Below are 17,292 nucleotides of genomic sequence, written 5' to 3'. Positions count from 1 at the left end.
ATATGGTATAACGTTCTAACGTAATAAGTTATATGGTGTAACGTTATAGCATACTACGTTATATGGTATAACGTTATAACGTCTTACGTTATATAGTATAACGATATGTGGTATAACGTTATAACGTATGACGTTATATAGTATAACGTTATAACGAATTACGTTATATACTATAACGTTATGTGGTATAACGTTATAACGTGTTACGTTATATGTTATAACGTTATAATGTAATACGTTATATGATATGACGTTATAACGTAATGCGTTATATGGTATGACGTTATAATCTATTACGTTATATAGTATAACGTTCTATGGTATAACGTTATAACGTATTACGTTATATATTATAACGTTATGTGGTATAATGTTATAACGTGTTACATTATATGTTATAACGTTATAATGTAATACGTTATATGATATGATGTTATAACGTAATGCGTTATATGGTATAATATTATAACGTATTAAGTTATATAGTATAACGTTCTATGGTATAACGTTATAAGGTATTACGTTATATATTAAAACGTTATATAGTATAACGTTATGTGGTATAACGTTGTAACGTAATACGTTATATGGTATAACGTTGTAACGTAATGCGTTATGTGGTAAAACGTTACAACGTAATACGTTATATGGTATAACGTTATAACGCATTACGTTATGTAGTATAACGTTATGTGGTACAACGATATAACGTATTACGTTATATAGTATAACGTTATGTGGTATAACGTTATAACGTAATACGTTATATGGTGTAACGTTATAACGTACTACATTATATGGTATAACGTTATAACGTATTACGTTATATAGTATAACGTTATGTGGGATAACGTTATAACGTAATACGTTATATGGTATAACGTTATAACGTAATGCGTTATGTGGTATAACAATATAACGTAATTGGTTGTATGGTATAACGTTATAACATATTACGTTATATAGTATAACGTTAGAACGTATTACGTTATATAGTATAACGTTCTTGGTATAACGTTATGACGTTTTAAATTATATGGTATAACGTTATATCTTAATGCGCGATATGGTATAACGTTATACCGTAAGGTGCTATATGGTCTAACGTCATAACGTGTTATGTCATATAGTATAACATTATATGGTATAACGTTATAACTAAATTCGTTATATGGTATAACGTTATAACGTAATACGTTATATGTTATAACGTTAGAACCTAATGCGTTATATGGTATAACGTTATAACGTATTACGTTATATAGTATAACGTTATGTGGTATAACGTTATAACGTAATACGTTATATAGTATAACGTTACGTGGTATAACGTTATAAAGTATGACGTTATATAGTATAAGGTTATATCGTATTACATTATATACTATAACGTTATGTGGTATAACGTTATAACGTGTTACGTTTTATCTTATAACGTTATAATGTAATACGTTATATGGTATAACGGTATAAAGTATTGCGTCATGTGATATACCGTTATAACGTATTACGTTATATAGTATAACGTTATAACGAATTACGTTATATACTATAACGTTATGTGGTATAACGTTATAACGTGTTACGTTATATTTTATAACGTTATATGTTATAACGTTATAATGTAATACGTTATATGATATGACGTCATAACGTAATGCGTTATATGGTATAACGTTATAATCTATTACGTTATATAGTGTAACGTTCTATGGTATAACGTTATAACGTATTACGTTATATAGTATAACGTTCTATGGTATAACGTTATAAGGTATTACGTTATATATTAAAACGTTATATGGTATAGCATTATAACGTATTACGTTATATTGTCCAACGTTATGTGGTATAACGTTATAACGTATTGCGTTATATAGAATGACGTTATATGGTATAACGTTATAACGTAATACGCTATATGGTATAACGTTATAACGTAATACGTTATATAGTATAACGTTACGTTGTATAACGTTATAACATATGACGTTATATAGTATAACGTTATAACGTATTACGTTACATACTATAACGTTATGTGGTATAACGTTATAATGTAATACGTTATATGGTATAACGTTATAACGTAATGCGTTATATGGTATAACGTAATAACGTATTACGTTATATAGTATAACGTTCTATGGTATAACGTTATAACGTATTACGTTATATAGTATAACGTTATGTGGTATAACGTTATAACGTAATACGTTATATGTTGTAACGTTATAACGTACTACGTTATATTGTATAACGTTATAACCTATTACGTTATATGGAATAACGTTATAACGTGTTACGCTATATGGTATAACGTTATATGGTATAACATTATAACGTATTATGTTATATTGTCCAACATCATGTGATATAACGTTATAACGTATTACTTTATATAGTATAACGTTATATGGTATAACGTTCTAACGTAATGCGTTATGTGGTATAACGTTATAATGTAATACGTTGTATGGTATGACGTTATAACGTAATGCGTTATATGGTATAACGTAATAACGTATTACGTTATATAGTATAACGTTATGTGGGATAACGTTATAACGTAATACGTTATATGGTATAACGTTATAACGTAATGCGTTACGTGGTATAACGTTATAACGTAATTGGTTGTATGGTATAACGTTATAACGCATTACGTTATGTAGTATAACGTTATGTGGTTCAACGATATAACGTATTACGTTATATACTATAACGTTATGTGGTATAACGTTATAACGTAATATGTTATATGGTGTAACGTTATAACGTACTACATTATATGGTATAACGTTATAACGTATTACGTTATATAGTATAACGTTATGTGGGATAACGTTATAACGTAATACGTTATATGGTATAACGTTATAACGTAATGCGTTATGTGGTATAACGTTATAACGTAATTGGTTGTATGGTATAACGTTATAACATATTACGTTATATACTATAACGTTATGTGTTTTAACGTTATAACGTGTTACGTTATATGTTATAACGTTATAATGTAATACGTAATATGGTATTACGTTATAACGTAATGCGTTATATGGTATAACGTTATAACGTATTACGTTATATAGTATAACGTTCTTGGTATAACGTTATAACGTATTAATTTATATGGTATAACGTTATATCGTAATGCGCGATATGGTATAACGTTATATCGTAAAGCGCTATATGGTCTAACGTCATAACTTGTTGTGTCATATAGTATAACAATATATGGTATGACATCATAACGTGTTACGTTATATAGTATAACGTTATGTGGTACAACGATATAACGTATTACGTTATATAGTATGACGATATATGGTATAACGTTATAACGTTATACGTTATATTGTATAACGTTATAACGTACTGCGTAATATAGTATGACGTTATATGTTATAACGTTATAATGTAATACGTAATATGGTATAACGTTATAAAGTATTGCGTCATGTGATATACCGTTATAACGTATTACGTTATATAGTATAACGTTATACGGCATAACGTTCTAACGTAATAAGTTATATGGTGTAACGTTATAGCGTACTACGTTATATGGTATAACGTTATAATGTCTTACGTTATATAGTATAACGTTATGTGGTATAACGTTATAACGTAATACGTTATATGGAATAACGTTATAACGTATTGCGTCATGTGATATAACGTTATAACGTATTACGTTATATAGTATAACGTTATATGGTATAATGTTCTAACGTATTAAGTTATATGGTGTAACGTTATAGCATACTACGTTATATGGTATAACGTTATAACGTCTTACGTTATATAGTATAACGTTATGTGGGATAACGTTATAACGTAATACGTTATATGGTATAACGTTATAACGTAATGCGTTATGTGGTATAACGTTATAACGTAATTCGATGTATGGGATAACGTTATAGCATATTACGTTATATAGTATAACGTTATGTGGTACAACGATATAACGTATTACGTTATATAGTATGACGATATATGGTATAACGTTATAACGTGATACGTTATATAGTATAACGTTATGTGGTATAAAGTTCTAACGTAATACGTTATATAGTATGTCGTTATGTGGTATAACGTTATAACGTAATACGTTATATAGTATAGCGTTATGTGGGATAACGTTATAACGTAATACGTTATATGGTATAACGTTATAACGTAATGCGTTACGTGGTATAACGTTATAACGTAATTGGTTATATGGTATAACGTTATAACGTAATACGTTATATGGAATAACGTTATAACGTATAACGTTATATGGTATGACATTATAACGTATTACGTTATATTGTACAACGTTATGTGGTATAACGTTATAACGTGTTGCGTTATATAGTATGACGTGATATGGTATAACGTTATAACGTAATTCGTTGTATGTTATAACGTTGTAACATATTACGTTATATAGTATAACGTTATGTGGTGAACGTTATAACGTAATACGTTATATGGTATAACGTTATAACGTATTACGTTATATACTATAACGATATGTGGTATAACGTTATAACGTGTTACTTTATATGTTATAACGTTATAATGTAATACGTAATATGGTATTACGTTATAACGTAATGCGTTATATGGTATAACGATATAACGTATTACGTTATATAGTATAACGTTCTTGGTATAACGTTATAACGTATTAATTTATATGGTATAATGTTATATCGTAATGCGCGATATGGTATAACGTTATATCGTAAAGCGCTATATGGTCTAACGTCATAACGTGTTATGTCATATAGTATAACATTATATGGTATGACATCATAACGTGTTACGTTATATAGTATAACGTTATGTGGTACAACGATATAACGTATTACGTTATATAGTATGACGATATATGGTATAACGTTATAACGTTATACGTTATATTGTATAACGTTATAATGTCTTACGTTATATAGTATAACGTTATGTGTTATAACGTTATAACGTAATACGTTATATGGAATAACGTTATAACGTATTGCGTTATATACTATAACGTTATGTGGTATAACGTTATAACGTGTTACGTTATATCTTATAACGTTATAATGTAATACGTTATATGGTATAACGTTATAACGTATTACGTTATATAGTATGACGATATATGGTATAACGTTATAACGTAATACGTTATATAGTATAACGTTATGTGGTATAACGTTATAAAGTATGACGTTATATAGTATAACGTTATAACGTATTACGTTATATACTAGAACGTTATGTGGTATAACGTTATAACGTGTTACGTTATATCTTATAACGTTATAATGTAATACGTTATATGGTATAACGTTATAACGTATTACGTTATATAGAATAACGTTATAACGTATAACGTTATATGGTATAACGTTATGTGGTATAACGTTATAACGTAATACGTTGTATGGTGTAACGTTATAACGTACTACGTTATATGGTATAACGTTATAACCTATTATGTTATATGCAATAACGATATAACGTATAACGTTATATGGTATAAGATTATATGGTATAACGTTATATAGTATGACATCATAACGTGTTACGTTATATAGTATAACGTTATGTGGTACAACGATATAACGTATTACGTTATATAGTATGACGACATATGGTATAACGTTATAAAATATTGTGTCATGTGATATACCGTTATAACGTATTACGTTATATAGTATAACGTTATATGGTATAACATTCTAACGTAATAAGTTATATAGTGTAACGTTATAGCATACTACGTTATATGGTATAACGTTATAACGTCTTACGTTATATAGTATAACGATATGTGGTATAACGTTATAACGTATGACGTTATATAGTATAACGTTAGAACGTATTACGTTATATAGTATAACGTTATGTGCTATAACGTTGTAACGTAATACGTTATATGGTATAACGTTATAACGTAATGCGTTATGTGGTAAAACGATATAACGTAATTGGTTGTATGGTATAACGTTATAACATTTTACGTTATATAGTATAACGTTAGAACGTATTACGTTACATACTATAACGTTATGTGGTATAACGTTATAATGTAATACGTTGTATGGTATGACGTTATAACGTAATGCGTTATATGGTATAACGTAATAACGTATTACGTTATATAGTATAACGTTCTATGGTATAACGTTATAACGTATTACGTTATATAGTATAACGTTATGTGCTATTACGTTGTAACGTAATACGTTATATGGTATAACGTTATAACGTAATGCGTTATGTGGTAAAACGATATAACGTAATTGGTTGTATGGTATAACGTTATAACATTTTACGTTATATAGTATAACGTTAGAACGTATTACGTTATATAGTATAACGTTATGTGGTATAACGTTGTAACGTAATACGTTATATGGTATAACGTTATAACGTAATGCGTTATGTGGTAAAACGTTACAACGTAATACGTTATATGGTATAACGTTATAACGCATTACGTTATGTAGTATAACGTTATGTGGTACAACGATATAACGTATTACGTTATATAGTATAACGTTATGTGGTATAACGTTATAACGTAATACGTTATATGGTGTAACGTTATAACGTACTACATTATATGGTATAACGTTATAACGTATTACGTTATATAGTATAACGTTATGTGGGATAACGTTATAACGTAATACGTTATATGGTATAACGTTATAACGTAATGCGTTATGTGGTATAACGATATAACGTAATTGGTTGTATGGTATAACGTTATAACATTTTACGTTATATAGTATAACGTTAGAACGTATTACGTTATATAGTATAACGTTCTTGGCATAACGTTATGACGTTTTAATTTATATGGTATAACGTTATATCGTAATGCGCGATATGGTATAACGTTATACCGTAAGGTGCTATATGGTCTAACGTCATAACGTGTTATGTCATATACTATAACATTATATGGTATAACGTTATAACTAAATTCGTTATATGGTATAACGTTATAACGTAATACGTTATATGTTATAACGTTAGAACCTAATGCGTTATATGGTATAACGTTATAACGTATTACGTTATATAGTATAACGTTATAACGAATTACGTTATATACTATAACGTTATGTGGTATAACGTTATAACGTGTTACGTTATATTTTATAACGTTATATGTTATAACGTTATATTGTAATACGTTATATGATATGACGTTATAACGTAATGCGTTATATGGTATAACGTTATAATCTATTACGTTATGTAGTATAACGTTCTATGGTATAACGTTATAACGTATTACGTTATATATTATAACGTTATGTGGTATAACGTTATAACGTGTTACATTATATGTTATAACGTTATAATGTAATACGTTATATGATATGACGTTATAACGTAATGCGTTATATGGTATAATGTTATAACGTATTACGTTATATAGTATAACGTTCTATGGTATAACGTTATAAGGTATTACGTTATATATTAAAACGTTATATGGTATAACATTATAACGTATTACGTTATATTGTCCAACGATATGTGGTATAACGTTATAACGTATTGCGTTATATAGAATGACGTTATATGGTATAACGTTATAACGTAATACGTTATATGGTATAACGTTAGAACGTATTACGTTATATAGTATAACGTTATGTGGTATAACGTTATAACGTAATACGTTATATAGTATGTCGTTATGTGGTATAACATTATAACGTAATACGTTATATAGTATAACGTTACGTTGTATAACGTTATAACATATGACGTTATATAGTATAACGTTATAACGTATTACGTTACATACTATAACGTTATGTGGTATAACGTTATAATGTAATACGTTATATGGTATGACGTTATAACGTAATGCGTTATATGGTATAACGTAATAACGTATTACGTTATATAGTATAACGTTCTATGGTATAACGTTATAACGTATTACGTTATATAGTATAACGTTATATGGAATAACATTACAACGTATTACGTTATATAGTAAAACGTTATATGGTATAACGTGATAACGAATTGCGTTATATAGTATGACGTTATATGGTATAACTTTATAACGTCTTACGTTATATAGTATAACGTTATGTGGTATAACGTTGTAACGTAATACGTTATATGTTGTAACGTTATAACGTACTACGTTATATTGTATAACGATATAACCTATTACGTTATATGGAATAACGTTATAACGTGTTACGCTGTATGGTATAACGTTATATGGTATAACATTATAACGTATTACGTTATATTGTCCAACATCATGTGATATAACGTTATAACGTATTACGTTATATAGTATAACGTTATATGGTATAACGTTCTAACGTAATGCGTTATGTGGTATAACGTTATAATGTAATACGTTATATGGTATGACGTTATAACGTAATGCGTTATATGGTATAACATAATAACGTATTACGTTATATAGTATAACGTTATGTGGGATAACGTTATAACGTAATACGTTATATGGTATAACGTTATAACGTAATGCGTTATGTGGTATAACGTTATAACGTAATTGGTTGTATGTTATAACGTTATAACGCATTACGTTATGTAGTATAACGTTATGTGGTACAACGATATAACGTATTACGTTATATAGTATAACGTTATGTGGTATAACGTTATAACGTAATACGTTATATGGTGTAACGTTATAACGTACTACATTATATGGTATAACGTTATAACGTATTACGTTATATAGTATAACGTTATGTGGGATAACGTTATAACGTAATACGTTATATGGTATAACGTTATAACGTAATGCGTTATGTGGTATAACGTTATAACGTAATTGGTTGTATGGTATAACGTTATAACATATTACGTTATATACTATAACGTTATGTGTTTTAACGTTATAACGTGTTACGTTATATGTTATAACGTTATAATGTAATACGTAATATGGTATTACGTTATAACATAATGCGTTATATGGTATAACGTTATAACGTATTACGTTATATAGTATAACGTTCTTGGTATAACGTTATAACGTATTAATTTATATGGTATAACGTTATATCGTAATGCGCGATATGGTATAACGTTATATCGTAAAGCGCTATATGGTCTGACGTCATAACGTGTTATGTCATATAGTATAACATTATATGGTATGACATCATAACGTGTTACGTTATATAGTATAACGTTATGTGGTACAACGATATAACGTATTACGTTATATAGTATGACGATATATGGTATAACGTTATAACGTGTTACGTTATATCTTATAACGTTATAATGTAATACGTTACATGGTATAACGTTATAACGTATTACGTTATATAGAATAACGTTATAACGTATAACGTTATATGGTATAACGTTATGTGGTATAACGTTATAACGTAATACGTTGTATGGTGTAACGTTATAACGTACTACGTTATATGGTATAACGTTATAACCTATTATGTTATATGCAATAACGATATAACGTATAACGTTATATGGTATAAGATTATATGGTATAACGTTATATGGTATGACATCATAACGTGTTACGTTATATAGTATAACGTTATGTGGTACAACGATATAACGTATTACGTTATATAGTATGACGACATATGGTATAACGTTATAAAATATTGAGTCATGTGATATACCGTTATAACGTATTACGTTATATAGTATAACGTTATATGGTATAACGTTCTAACGTAATAAGTTATATAGTGTAACGTTATAGCATACTACGTTATATGGTATAACGTTATAACGTCTTACGTTATATAGTATAACGATATGTGGTATAACGTTATAACGTATGACGTTATATAGTATAACGTTATAACGAATTACGTTATATACTATAACGTTATGTGGTATAACGTTATAACGTGTTACGTTATATGTTATAACGTTATAATGTAATACGTTATATGATATGATGTTATAACGTAATGCGTTATATGGTATAATATTATAACGTATTAAGTTATATAGTATAACGTTCTATGGTATAACGTTATAAGGTATTACGTTATATATTAAAACGTTATATGGTATAACATTATAACGTATTACGTTATATTGTCCAACGTTATGTGGTATAACGTTATAACGTATTGCGTTATATAGAATGACGTTATATGGTATAACGTTATAACGTAAAACGTTATATGGTATAACGTTAGAACGTATTACGTTATATAGTATAACGTTATGTGGTATAACGTTATAACGTAATACGTTATATAGTATGTCGTTATGTGGTATAACGTTATAACGTAATACGTTATATAGTATAACGTTACGTTGTATAACGTTATAACATATGACGTTATATAGTATAACGTTATAACGTATTACGTTACATACTATAACGTTATGTGGTATAACGTTATAATGTAATACGTTGTATGGTATGACGTTATAACGTAATGCGTTATATGGTATAACGTAATGACGTATTACGTTATATAGTATAACGTTCTATGGTATAACGTTATAAGGTATTACGTTATATAGTATAACGTTATGTGCTATAACGTTGTAACGTAATACGTTATATGGTATAACGTTATAACGTAATGCGTTATGTGGTAAAACGATATAACGTAATTGGTTGTATGGTATAACGTTATAACATTTTACGTTATATAGTATAACGTTAGAACGTATTACGTTATATAGTATAACGTTATGTGGTATAACGTTGTAACGTAATACGTTATATGGTATAACGTTATAACGTAATGCGTTATGTGGTAAAACGTTACAACGTAATACGTTATATGGTATAACGTTATAACGCATTACGTTATGTAGTATAACGTTATGTGGTACAACGATATAACGTATTACGTTATATAGTATAACGTTATGTGGTATAACGTTATAACGTAATACGTTATATGGTGTAACGTTATAACGTACTACATTATATGGTATAACGTTATAACGTATTACGTTATATAGTATAACGTTATGTGGGATAACGTTATAACGTAATACGTTATATGGTATAACGTTATAACGTAATGCGTTATGTGGTATAACGATATAACGTAATTGGTTGTATGGTATAACGTTATAACATTTTACGTTATATAGTATAACGTTAGAACGTATTACGTTATATAGTATAACGTTCTTGGCATAACGTTATGACGTTTTAATTTATATGGTATAACGTTATATCGTAATGCGCGATATGGTATAACGTTATACCGTAAGGTGCTATATGGTCTAACGTCATAACGTGTTATGTCATATACTATAACATTATATGGTATAACGTTATAACTAAATTCGTTATATGGTATAACGTTATAACGTAATACGTTATATGTTATAACGTTAGAACCTAATGCGTTATATGGTATAACGTTATAACGTATTACGTTATATAGTATAACGTTATGTGGTATAACGTTATAACGTAATACGTTATATAGTATGTCGTTATGTGGTATAACGTTATAACGTAATACGTTATATAGTATAACGTTACGTGGTATAACGTTATAAAGTATGACGTTATATAGTATAAGGTTATAACGTATTACATTATATACTATAACGTTATGTGGTATAACGTTATAACGTGTTACGTTTTATCTTATAACGTTATAATGTAATTCGTTATATGGTATAACGGTATAAAGTATTGCGTCATGTGATATACCGTTATAACGTATTACGTTATATAGTATAACGTTATAACGAATTACGTTATATACTATAACGTTATGTGGTATAACGTTATAACGTGTTACGTTATATTTTATAACGTTATATGTTATAACGTTATAATGTAATACGTTATATGATATGACGTTATAACGTAATGCGTTATATGGTATAACGTTATAATCTATTACGTTATGTAGTGTAACGTTCTATGGTATAACGTTATAACGTATTACGTTATATATTATAACGTTATGTGGTATAACGTTATAACGTGTTAGATTATATGTTATAACGTTATAATGTAATACGTTATATGATATGACGTTATAACGTAATGCGTTATATGGTATAATGTTATAACGTATTACGTTATATAGTATAACGTTCTATGGTATAACGTTATAAGGTATTACGTTATATATTAAAACGTTATATGGTATAACATTATAACGTATTACGTTATATTGTCCAACGATATGTGGTATAACGTTATAACGTATTGCGTTATATAGAATGACGTTATATGGTATAACGTTATAACGTAATACGTTATATGGTATAACGTTAGAACGTATTACGTTATATAGTATAACGTTATGTGGTATAACGTTATAACGTAATACGTTATATAGTATGTCGTTATGTGGTATAACGTTATAACGTAATACGTTATATAGTATAACGTTACGTTGTATAACGTTATAACATATGACGTTATATAGTATAACGTTATAACGTATTACGTTACATACTATAACGTTATGTGGTATAACGTTATAATGTAATACGTTATATGGTATGACGTTATAACGTAATGCGTTATATGGTATAACGTAATAACGTATTACGTTATATAGTATAACGTTCTATGGTATAACGTTATAACGTATGACGTTATATAGTATAACGTTATATGGAATAACATTACAACGTATTACGTTATATAGTAAAACGTTATATGGTATAACGTGATAACGAATTGCGTTATATAGTATGACGTTATATGGTATAACGTTAGAACGTATTACGTTATATATTATAACGTTATGTGGTATAACGTTATAACGTAATACGTTATATAGTATGTCGTTATGTGGTATAACGTTATAACGTAATACGTTATATAGTATAACGTTACGTTGTATAACGTTATAACATATGACGTTATATAGTATAACGTTATATGGAATAACATTACAACGTATTACGTTATATAGTAAAACGTTATATGGTATAACGTGATAACGAATTGCGTTATATAGTATGACGTTATATGGTATAACGTTAGAACGTATTACGTTATATAGTATAACGTTATGTGGTATAACGTTATAACGTAATACGTTATATAGTATGTCGTTATGTGGTATAACGTTATAACGTAATACGTTATATAGTATAACGTTACGTTGTATAACGTTATAACATATGACGTTATATAGTATAACGTTATAACGTATTACGTTACATACTATAACGTTATGTGGTATAACGTTATAATGTAATACGTTATATGGTATGACGTTATAACGTAATGCGTTATATGGTATAACGTAATAACGTATTACGTTATATAGTATAACGTTCTATGGTATAACGTTATAACGTATGACGTTATATAGTATAACGTTATATGGTATAACATTATAACGTATTACGTTATATTGTCCAACATCATGTGATATAACGTTATAACGTATTACGTTATATAGTATAACGTTATATGGTATAACGTTCTAACGTAATACGTTATATGGTGTAACGTTATAACGTACTACATTATATGGTATAACGTTATAACGTATTACGTTATATAGTATAACGTTATGTGGGATAACGTTATAACGTAATACGTTATATGGTATAACGTTATGTGGTACAACGATATAACGTATTACGTTATATAGTATGACGATATATGGTATAACGTTATAACGTTATACGTTATATTGTATAACGTTATAACGTATTGCGTTATATAGTATGACGTTATATGTTATAACGTTATAATGTAATACGTAATACGGTATAACGTTATAAAGTATTGCGTCATGTGATATACCGTTATAACGTATTACGTTATATAGTATAACGTTATATGGCATAACGTTCTAACGTAATTAGTTATATGGTGTAACGTTATAGCGTACTACGTTATATGGTATAACGTTATAATGTCTTACGTTATATAGTATAACGTTATGTGGTATAACGTTATAACGTAATACGTTATATGGAATAATGTTATAACGTATTGCGTCATGTGATATAACGTTATAACGTATTACGTTATATAGTATAACGTTATATGGTATAATGTTCTAACGTATTAAGTTATATGGTGTATGGTTATAGCATACTACGTTATATGGTATAACGTTATAACGTCTTACGTTATATAGTATAACGTTATGTGGGATAACGTTATAACGTAATACGTTATATGGTATAACGTTATAACGTAATGCGTTATGTGGTATAACGTTATAGCGTAATTCGATGTATGGGATAACGTTATAGCATATTACGTTATATAGTATAACGTTATGTGGTGTTACGTTACAACGTAATACGTTATATGGTATAACGTTATAACGCAATACGTTATATGGAATAACGTTATAACGTATAACGTTATATGGTATAACGTTATATAGTATAACATTATAACGTATTAAGTTATATTGTACAACGTTATGTGGTATAACGTTATAACGTATTGCGTTTTATAGTATGACGTTGTTTGGTATAACGTTACAACGTAATACGTTATATGATATAACGTTATAACGCATTACGTTATATAGTATAACGTTATGTGGTATAACGTTATAACATGTTACGTTATATGTTATAACGTTATAATGTAATACGTTATATGGTATGACGTTATAACGTAATGCGTTATATGGTATAACGTTATAACGTATTACGTTATATACTATAACGTTATATGGTATAACGTTATAACGTGATACGTTATATAGTATGACGTGATATGGTATAACGTTATAACGTAATTCGTTGTATGGTATAACGTTGTAACATATTACGTTATATAGTATAACGTTATGTGGTGAACGTTATAACGTAATACGTTACATGGTATAACGTTATAACGTATTACGTTATATACTATAACGTTATGTGGTATAACGTTATAACGTGTTACTTTATATGTTATAACGTTATAATGTAATACGTAATATGGTATTACGTTATAACGTAATGCGTTATATGGTATAACGTTATAACGTATTACGTTATATAGTATAACGTTCTTGGTATAACGTTATAACGTATTAATTTATATGGTATAACGTTATATCGTAATGCGCGATATGGTATAACGTTATATCGTAAAGCGCTATATGGTCTAACGTCATAACGTGTTATGTCATATAGTATAACATTATATGGTATGACATCATAACGCGTTACGTTATATAGTATAACGTTATGTGGTACAACGATATAACGTATTACGTTATATAGTATGACGATATATGGTATAACGTTATAACGTTATACGTTACATTGTATAACGTTATAATGTCTTACGTTATATAGTATAACGTTATGTGGTATAACGTTATAACGTAATACGTTATATGGAATAACGTTATAACGTATTGCGTTATATACTATAACGTTATGTGGTATAACGTTATAACGTGTTACGTTATATCTTATAACGTTATAATGTAATACGTTATATGGTATAACGTTATAACGTATTACGTTATATAGTATGACGATATATGGTATAACGTTATAACGTAATACGTTATATAGTATAACGTTATGTGGTATAACGTTATAAAGTATGACGTTATATAGCATAACGTTATAACGTATTACGTTATATACTATAACGTTATGTGGTATAACGTTATAACGTGTTACGTTATATCTTATAACGTTATAATGTAATACGTTATATTGTATAACGTTATAACGTATTACGTTATATAGAATACCGTTATAACGTATAACGTTATATGGTAGAACGTTATGTGGTATAACGTTATAACGTAATACGTTGTATGGTGTAACGTTATAACGTACTACGTTATATGGTATAACGTTATAACCTATTATGTTATATGCAATAACGATATAACGTATAACGTTATATGGTATAAGATTATATGGTATAACGTTATATGGTATGACATCATAACGTGTTACGTTATATAGTATAACGTTATGTGGTACAACGATATAACGTATTACGTTATATAGTATGACGACATATGGTATAACGTTATAGAATATTGAGTCGTGTGATATACCGTTATAACGTATTACGTTATATAGTATAACGTTATATGGTATAACGTTCTAACGTAATAAGTTATATGGTGTAACGTTATAGCATACTACGTTATATGGTATAACGTTATAACGTCTTACGTTATATAGTATAACGATATGTGGTATAACGTTATAACGTATGACGTTATATAGTATAACGTTATAACGAATTACGTTATATACTATAACGTTATGTGGTATAACGTTATAACGTGTTACGTTATATGTTATAACGTTATAATGTAATACGTTATATGATATGACGTTATAACGTAATGCGTTATATGGTATAACGTTATAATCTATTACGTTATATAGTATAACGTTCTATGGTATAACGTTATAACGTATTACGTTATATATTATAACGTTATGTGGTATAACGTTATAACGTGATACATTATATGTTATAACGTTATAATGTAATACGTTATATGATATGACGTTATAACGTAATGCGTTATATGGTATAATATTATAACCTATTACGTTATATAGTATAACGTTCTATGGTATAACGTTATAAGGTATTACGTTATATATTAAAACGTTATATGGTATAACATTATAACGTATTACGTTATATTGTCCAACGTTATGTGGTATAACGTTATAACGTATGACGTTATATAGTATAACGTTATAACGTATTACGTTACATACTATAACGTTATGTGGTATAACGTTATAATGTAATACGTTGTATGGTATGACGTTATAACGTAATGCGTTATATGGTATAACGTAATAACGTATTACGTTATATAGTATAACGTTCTATGGTATAACGTTATAACGTATTACGTTATATAGTATAACGTTATATGGAATAACACTACAACGTATTACGTTATATAGTAAAACGTTATATGGTATAACGTTATAACGAATTGCGTTATATAGTATGACGTTATATGGTATAACTTTATAACGTCTTACGTTATATAGTATAACGTTATGTGCTATAACGTTGTAACGTAATACGTTATATGGTATAACGTTATAACGTAATGCGTTATGTGGTAAAACGTTACAACGTAATATGTTATATGGTATAACGTTATAACGTATTACGTTATATAGTATAACGTTATGTGGTATAACGTTGTAACGTAATACGTTATATGGTATAACGTTATAAGGTAATGCGTTATGTGGTAAAACGTTACAACGTAATATGTTATATGGTATAACGTTATAACGCATTACGTTATGTAGTATAACGCTATGTGGTACAACGATATAACGTATTACGTTATATAGTATAACGTTATGTGG

The sequence above is a fragment of the Bombus flavifrons genome, chromosome 4 (assembly GCF_040668555.2).
Source record: "Bombus flavifrons isolate JBK064 chromosome 4, iyBomFlav1_principal, whole genome shotgun sequence".
Taxonomy (NCBI): Eukaryota; Metazoa; Arthropoda; class Insecta; order Hymenoptera; family Apidae; genus Bombus; species Bombus flavifrons.
Note: the sequence above shows the minus strand (reverse complement) of the source record.